Here is a 9,033-nt window from a genome sequence, read left to right on the forward strand (position 1 = left end):
AGATATCATAAAATATAAAATAAATCAGACTGCTATCATTGAAGCCAACAAATACATATTTCATAGAATTCTTCTTCTGTTTTAACCCTCTTACGCCTAAGCCCTAAAAACCAAAACGTCTCCCGTATGCCGAGGCGGGTTTGGAGTGAGCATGGAAGCGGAAAAAATAATTATTTCAAAAAATCACAGCGCGCTTAGTTTTCAAGATTAAGAGTTCATTTTTGGCACCTTATTTTTATTGTCATTGCCTGAAATTTAGTATGCAACCATCAGAAATGAAAAAAATATCATTATCATATATAAATAATGCGATATATAGTAGCGAAAAAAAAATTCATACACGATTGTATTCAAATCGAGCTGTGCAAAAGACGGTTAAAGCTAACGAGTTACTTTTTTTTCGTTGTATTGTATTGCAATCATTTTGATATAGAACACATTGTAAAACGATCAAAGCAACACAGAAAAAATATTATCACAAAATGATGCATGAATTCGTAACACTCGGACGTAAAAATTTTTTTTTTCAAAACTTCACCATAAATCTAAATATTGTTCTAGAGACTTCCAAATGATTGAATATTACGATACTGTAAGAGTTTTAGCTTAGAATTGCAGTTTTTGACCATTTCGGATGAGGTTAAGTTGACTGTATGTCGAAATTTTTATATTTTTTTTATATGCAAATATTGCAAAAATGAGAAAAGCTACAACCTTCAAATATTTTTTGTTGTATTCTTCATGAATTTGCGCACATTTTCATAAATGAAACTTTATAAAACGCCTAATATGAAAAAGAGCAAATATTAGGAGAATGCGACATATGCATTTCGGAGATTTGCGGCCGCGAATCGGCGCGTTTAAATTCACCATAAATCTAAATATTGTGCTAGAGACTTCGAATTTGTTTCAAAATGAAGATAAATGACTGTATATTACTAGATTGTAAGAGTTTTAGCTTACAATTGTTTTTTTTACTATTTCGGTAGAGTCAAAGTTGACCGAACGTGGTTTTTTTTTAATTTATCGTGATTTATATGCAAATATTTCAAAAAAAAGAAAAGCTACAACCTTCAATCATTTTTTGTTGTATTCTACATGAAATTGCGCACATTTTCATATATAAAACTTTATGTAACGGCTAATTTTAAATGGTGCAGACATTACAACAATCACACGAAAAAATTTCTGATTTTTTTCGGAAGTTACCGCACGGACTTAAGGAAAAATTTTTTTTAATATAAATTCACCATAAATCGAAATATTGTGCTAGAGACTTCCAATTTGTTGCAAAATTAAGGTAAATGATTGAATATTACTTGAATATAAGAGTTTTAGCTTACAATTGCGTTTTTCGACCATTTCGGTAGAGTCAAAGTTGACCGCAGGTTGAAATTTTGGCACATCGTTATTTACATGAAAATATTTCAAAACTGATAAAAGCTACAACCATGGGTTGTTTTTAGTTGTATTGTGCATGAAATTGCGCACATTTCCATATATATATATAACTTTATGTAACAGCAAATTTAAAATGGTGCAAACATTAGGACAATCGCACAAAAACATTTATCGGAAGAGTTACCACGCGGACGTAAGGAAAAAGTTTTTTCATAAATTCACCATAAATCAAAATATTGCTAGAGATGTCCAATTTGTTGCAAAATGAAGGCAAATGATATATTACTAGAATATAAGAGTTTTAGCTTACAATTGCGTTTTTCGACCATTTCGACCATTTCTGATGGTTGCATACTAAACTTCAGGCAAAAAAAAAAAAAAAAAAAAAATGAACTCTTAATCTTGAAAACTAAGCATGCTATGGTTTTTTGAAAAAAACATTTTTTCTGCTTTGATGCTCACTCGCGAACGCTGCCGGCATACAGGAGATGATTTTTAAAATACCACTTCGGCATTTAAGGGTTAACATGTCTGTGAATGGTCACGAGATCGAAGGAGAATCCCCCAGAGTAGAACTCTTGGAAGCACCAGTGAGAGTGAGAGAGGCAGGCAAACACTCCTGCTGCACCAACTCCTCACTCACCACCTTCGACCTCTTGATAGGCACCTTGAGATCCTTACAGTGATGAATAGGCCTTGGAGAAGGAGCACTTGCATCATGTGCACGGATAGGGGAGGTTGCAACACACTCGCGATATGCATGGACGGGGGAGGTTGCAACACGCTCACAATGTGCACAGACGGGGGAGTTTGCAACACGCTTGTGATTCGATCCAGAGGACGACGCAGCCACTGCAGATTGCACAAGAGGGAAGATACACTAACACTCTCCGAAACATCAGCACTCTCGAGAATGCGTCCACGTTGTTCCTCCCTCATAGGCAAAGAAAGAGCAAAGTCTTTAGCTTCCAACGCTTGATACGGTGATGTGGTGTAGAGGGGGAAGAGGGAGAGTAAGACAGCACTGGCTTCTTATGTGATCTCTTCGCAGGAAGCGGGGACGAAGCAACACATTTCCATCCAGTCCTCACAACCGACAAGGCAGCCAACTTATCATCCAAAACAGAGTCCAACCTCTAAGCACTGCCTGGCATATAACCTCAGACTGATCTGCAAGAGAACGCTATGAAGACACGGAAGGGAGATGTAGTGAACTGGGCGGCAGGGATGACGTCATGGCTGAGAGAGGCAGTGCAGAGGAGATGAATGGGAGTGACGTCATCAATGGGAGTATTGTCACAAGTGGGGATGACGTCACGGCTTCCCCTCGGTGTGAAAGGGAATCAGACACCACCGGCGGAGGAATACACAACGACAGATCCCTTGACATCATCAATGGGGCTGACACCACGGCTTCCCTCCGACTTGAAGAAGTGGCAGCAGACACTGGCGGAGTAATACAAGATGGCTGACCTCGGCTACCCACGAAGATGAGGCTGGGAGGAGGGGGAATGGCCTGGCCAGCCTGAGGAGGGGGGTAGCGAGCCTCCATAAAGTGCACTAGCAATCCCTCCAAAGACGGGGGACTCCCTAGCCCGTGCGTCTTCTAAATCGCCTCCATCTTGAACGCCTCCGACTCTGGAATAAATGAGAATGATGAAAAACCCTCCCCCTTCCCAGGAATCAAATTAACTCCCGAAAAAGAAGGGGCGACATTACAAACATCAGCCTGGTGGTCTCCCGATACTTCCAGCGACAAATAAATGGAAGAAAAGGAAGGAGACACAGGAACAACACTACTATGGGGGTTGAATACTGCAGGAGACGAAGCATCAGGAAGAGGTGAAAAACCTTCCCACGAAGGAAGAGTCGAAACCCTTCGATGCTCTCTCTTGCTATAAAATAACTTCCACTACTCTTCAGGCCATGCCTGGCATTCTGTGCAAGGGTTCGTTATAGTACAAAAATTATATGGCACCTGCTGCATGTGATGTGGGGATCAGTCACCGCCGAAGCCAAAAAACGAGAACACGGAAAACCTGGAATTCCGCTGCACACACGTTGACGAGGCCAAGAAAGAACAGAAGAAGCCATAATAACAGCCAAACACACACACACAAACTAAACACAATCGAAACGGGTAATGAACCAGGTAAAGGCCAAGAGGTTAACCATGACTCTCGCCCAGACGGTTGAAAAAAAAACTGACGCAGTGGTGTAGGTGAGTGGCCCTTGACCACTCTTCACCCAATCTACGCGTACGTTGCCAGATATCACAAGACTCCTTGCTTTCATCTGTTTTTTAACGGGATTCAGATAGGCGCTAGAAATTATCCTATTGTTAAGACAAAAGATTTGTTTGCATATGAACAACTGAGGAATTCTTCACTGTAATAAGTGTCTGTCAAGGGTTACTTAGAAATTATAAATGAACCTCTCATACAATTATGAGTCAAATGTTACTTAAATCTTTTCTTAATAACTAATAATACAATAACAGCACAATTACCTCACCTTCCATAACCATAAACCCATGTGAAGTTTTATCTTTGGGACAACCAGCCTGAGAAGTGCTTTTATTAGGCTCAGAGGTCTGGATAAACTAATCCTTTATAATAATAATAATAATTTATCTTTGGTCCACTTTCTTTGAAAGAAATCAGATTAATTAACCCAAGGAAATACTCTAGTTTCTCAAAAAAAAATACAAGCATTTTCCAGCAGTCAGCGGGGAACTACACAGTATATACAATGAGTGTTCAGCAGTTATGACCTGGTAAATGAAGGGAAAATTTAAGAAAATAACCTACAAACAAGTATACTAGACCAATGTCAAATTCAGGCACAACTCTAACATATTATGATGGTAATTGCTTTATAGCAAAGGAAGATAAAGGAAAGGAGAACGCATTTTCGAGAAGTTCGGCAGTATGGAGGCTTTCGCGCCCATGTTGGAGGTGCCTATTATCATGACAGTTCTAGAATCGGCAGGAGTGTTGTGGAACTAGTCGTTGCATGACAAACGCCGCTTTTTCTGATGCAATACCTCGTCTAGATTCATCTAAGAATTTCTAGAAATCTCACGAGTCTGTGACGCTCGCCATAGGCTCCGCCCCCAGAGTGCCGTATAAATACGACGAACGAACTTTGGAGAGCAGTGATCGTAGAAGAGAGAGAGATCGTAAAAGAGAGATCACCAGTTAGTCACAGAGAGATATCCTCAGTAAGAGCCACAGACCAGATTATCAGTGAGAGATCAGCAGCAGAGATCATCAGAGAGAGACTAGAGACGAAGGAAGGACCGACGAAGGATCAATCAGAAAAGTTGTTCGAGAGTTGGTTGGATATTGGTCTAGTCGTCTTCAGGAGTGGACGGCCATGTTTTCTCGACGTCAAGCAGACTTCAGAGAAGAAAAGGTCCTGCTACAGGTTTTGGGTAGTTCCTGCCTTTCAAGTAGACTAGTTTCTGCAATACGGAGTCAAGAGGACGACTGCAATTGCCGCTCTACATTTATGAAGCCAGCGCGTTGAATTGCCAAATTGACTAGATGGTATTTGAATTGCCTCACTGTTCCCCCAGTACATGCAGTGTAAGATTCTATTTTTTTTCTTATGTAAATAGGAGATACCATTCTGCATTTACCTTTGTTAGTAAGCTTGTAAATAAGCCTTTGTTGTGTTAGTGTTTCTTTCTATATTCGTATCCCCAGTTTCAACTGTTGGTGTTGAAATTTTTTTTTTTATTATTTCATATCGAACCTGAAGCAGACCTCTCTCAGAGGCCGTAACATTGTGTCGACCCTTGGCCAGGATATTTCGACACCGTAACATTGTGGCGACCTTGCCAAGGCTATCAACACTTTAAGAGTTTGAATCAGGGAGAATATAGAAAGAATCAGAATGAGTGAGATGGTGAAAGAGTTTATTGAGTTAGGCAAGCTACTAGGTCTAGAGGGGAATGATCTCCGTGAGTATGTTGAAAAGAAAGAAAGAGAAAAGTATGAGAGAGAAGTGAGGAAATTGCAGCGAGAGAGAGAGATGTTGGTAATGCAGCAGGAAGAGAGATAGAAAGAGCGTATGCATGAGCAGGAAGAAAGAGAAAAGGTACGTATGCATGAACAGGAAGAGAGAGAGAAAGAGCGTATGCATGAGTTGGAAATTGCTCGGTTAAAGGAAAGTACTCGTAACGGTCGGTCAGGCGAGAACAAAAACGGAGCTGATACGTTGTGTATGAGTGCAGTGCTAAAATTAGTACCAAAGTTCGATGAGGAAGATGTTACGACATATTTCCTGTGTTTTGAGAAGTTAATGGAAAGAGTAGGTTCTCCTAAAGAAACGTGGACTTTATATTTGCAGTCAGTTTTGAGTGGTAGGGCACTTACTGTGTATAGTTGCATGTCTAAGGAGGATTGTGATAATTATGATATCGTGAAAGAAACTGTTCTTTGCGCATATAGGCTAGTACCGGAGGCGTACCATAAGAAATTTAGAAATTTGAGGAAGGAAGAAAATATTACATATGTAGAATACGGTAAGAAGTTAGATAGGCTGTTTTTTTATTGGTTAACTTCCGCTAAGGTTGAGGACTTTGATAGTTTGAAGAACTTAGTGTTGTTAGAAAGCTTCAAAGATAACGTATCCCGAGATTAAACTTTATATAGAGGATAGGCGAGAAGTATCTTTTGCTGGAGCAACTAGGCTAGCTGACGAATATAGTCTAACTCATAATTTGAGTGTTAGTAAGAAACGAAATGATCCTTCGTCTGGTAGAGTACAAAGCAGTAAAGGTTTCAGTCCTAGTAATAGCAATGCGAGTAAAAGTGACTATTCCTGTTATACATGCGGAAAACCTGGTTATACGTCTAAGGTTTGTAAGGGTAGAATGGCATGTAGTGGCTCAGAATTAACTTGTTTCCGATGTAATGGGAAAGGGCATTTAGCGAGGAAATGTGCAGTAGAAAGGAAGGACGGTAAGAAACCAGTGTCTCTAGTTAACCTTTCATCAAGTAGGAATGATGTGATGAGAGAAACTAGGAAAGTTTTTGGTGAATTTCTGTCGGAAGGCATAGTTTCCTCTCTTGGAGGAGTAGATTCGAGAGAAGTGGTCTTGCTTCGAGACACAGGAGCCGCTGTATCACTGATAAGGAGTGAGTGTGTGCCGAACAAGGCAGAAATCAATATGGTAGAAAAAGTCATGTTAGGTGGATTCCCTAACACTTGTGTTCTTTGTCCTTTGTTGAAGTTGAATTTAGAAAGTCAGGTAGCGTCAGGAGAAGTGAAACTTGCTGTTGTGGACAGTTTGCCCGTTGAAGGCGTTGACATTATTGTCAGTAACGACTTAGCTTTATCCAAGAATGTGAATCCTGTTGTGAGGAATATTCCAGTGCCTGAAATGGTAGTAACTAGGTCGGGTTTAGATACAGACGTAGACTACTGTCATAATTTGTTTGTGGATTCGAACGAGAGTGAGTTCATGGATTCGAACGTGAGTAAGTTCGTGGATTCGAACGTGAGTGAGTTCGTGGATTCGAACGAGTGTGATAGAGGTAGCGAGGTTGATCTCGGCATAAGTGTGGCTGAGAGACCTAACTCTATGGTTGACAGTGATAGCCAAGGGGAAGGCGTAGCTGTCGAGAGTAACGTAGTAAATGTGCCAGTATCTAGTCCTAGTTACGGTGATGAATTAGGCTCTAACGTTTTGTATAAGGATGAGCTAGTCAAGTTGCAGAGAGAGGATGAGACACTAACCCGAATTTTTGAATGTGAGCTGGATGATGATCTCGATGATGTGTGTAAGGAAACTTTTTGTTTAAAGGACGAAGTTTTGTGTCGTTATGTTCGACCGAACATAATCGACCGAACATAACGACACAGAACAATTAGTAGTTCCTAGGAAGCTTCGTGAACTAGTTTTGAAGTTAGCACATGATGAGCAAGGACACTTGGGAGTAAATAAAACTTTCAATGGCCTAAAATGGAAAATGATGTAAAGAGGTATGTTTTAAGCTGTCTTGAATATCAAATTGCCGGGAAACCGATTCAAGTAATTCCTAGAGTTCAGTTGTGTAATATTCCTTCAGTAGGCAAATCTTTTGAGAATGTGTTTATAAATATGTTCGGAACTTTGCCTAGAAGTAAGGGTAGAGATGATTGCATAACTAATCTTGAGTATTATAAAAACAACCTAAGAGATGTTTGGCAACTAGCGGAGGAGAACGGAAGCGCTTGGCACTTAGCGAAAGAAAACCCGAACGGAAGTCAAGGGGGAACTAAAGGAAAGCTTGATCTGAGATCAAACAAGAGAAGTTTGTGTATAAGAGATAAAGTTTTAGTACTAGTCTCGAGAGAAAGTCCCTTTTTACCTTATAAGTTTGAAGGTCCTTTTTCAGTGTAACAGGAGAGGGGAAATAACCCGTGTAACAGTGTTACTGAGTAAGATTAGTTTTGAGAAAAACACAAGAGGTGTTTTAGTATTTATAAGTTTTAATCAGAGTTCAGAAAACGGAAAAAGTAAGAGAGAAGGATAATGTTATAGCAGATAGCCTCTGGTTTTTTCAGAATGAGTAGCCTAATAGCCGTTTCCTGTTATCGCACAAGTGAGTGTGTGAGTGGGAAATGTGCGTGTTTGACTGGATTAAAGCTTTATGCAGAATTGTTTCCCTGCTGTTCAATTCTTGTTCCTCTTTAGAAAAAAAAAATAAAATCAATCGATTTCATTTTTTTTTCTCTTTTGGGGGGGCGTGTGATGGTAATTGCTTTATAGAAAAGGAAGATAAAGGAAAGGAGAACGCATTTTCGAGAAGTTCGGCAGTAAGGAGGCTTTCGCGCTCGTGTTGGAGGTGCCTGTTATCATGACGGATCTAGAATCGGCAGGAGTGTTGTGGAACTCGTCGTTGCATGACAAACGCCGCTTTTTCTGATGCAATACCTCGTCTAGATTCATCTAAGAATTTCTAGAAATCTCGCGAGTCTGTGACGCTCGCCATAGGCTCCGCCCCCAGAGTGCTGTATAAATACGACGAACGAACTTTGGAAAGCAGCGATCGTAGAAGAGAGAGAGATCATAAAAGAGAAATCTTCAGTTAGTCACAGAGAGATATCCTCAGTAAGAGCCACAGATGATTATCAGTGAGAGATCAGCAGCAGAGATCATCAGAGAGAGACTAGAGACGAAGGAAGGACCGACGAAGGATCAATCAGAAAAGTTGTTCGAGAGTTGGTTGGATATTGGTCTAGTCGTCTTCAGGAGTGGACGGCCGTGTTTTCTCGACGTCGAGCAGACTTCAGAGAAGAAAAGGTCCTGCTACAGGTTTTGGGTAGTTCCTGCCTTTCAAGTAGACTAGTTTCTGCAATACGGAGTCAAGAGGACGACTGCAATTGCCGCTCTACATTTATGAAGCCAGCGCGTTGAATTGCCAAATTGACTAGATGGTATTTGAACTGCCTCACTGTTCCCCCAGTACATGCAGTGTAAGATTCTATTTTTTTAATGTAAATAAGAGATACCATTCTGCATTTACATTTGTTAGTAAGCTTGTAAATAAACCTTTGTTGTGTTAGTGTTTCTTTCTATATTCGTATCCCCAGTTTCAACTGTTGGTGTTGAAATATTTTTTTTATTATTATTTCATA

The 9,033-nt window shown here is 40.2% G+C and overlaps 1 protein-coding gene across 1 annotated transcript in view; it reads right to left on the bottom strand.

Moving 5' to 3' along the window:
* The window catches only part of LOC135219339 (uncharacterized), a 353,665-nt gene that overhangs the window by 112,434 nt on the left and 232,198 nt on the right, over positions 1-9,033 (bottom strand).

The sequence above is a fragment of the Macrobrachium nipponense genome, chromosome 1 (assembly GCF_015104395.2).
Source record: "Macrobrachium nipponense isolate FS-2020 chromosome 1, ASM1510439v2, whole genome shotgun sequence".
In the NCBI taxonomy this organism is placed as follows: domain Eukaryota; kingdom Metazoa; phylum Arthropoda; class Malacostraca; order Decapoda; family Palaemonidae; genus Macrobrachium; species Macrobrachium nipponense.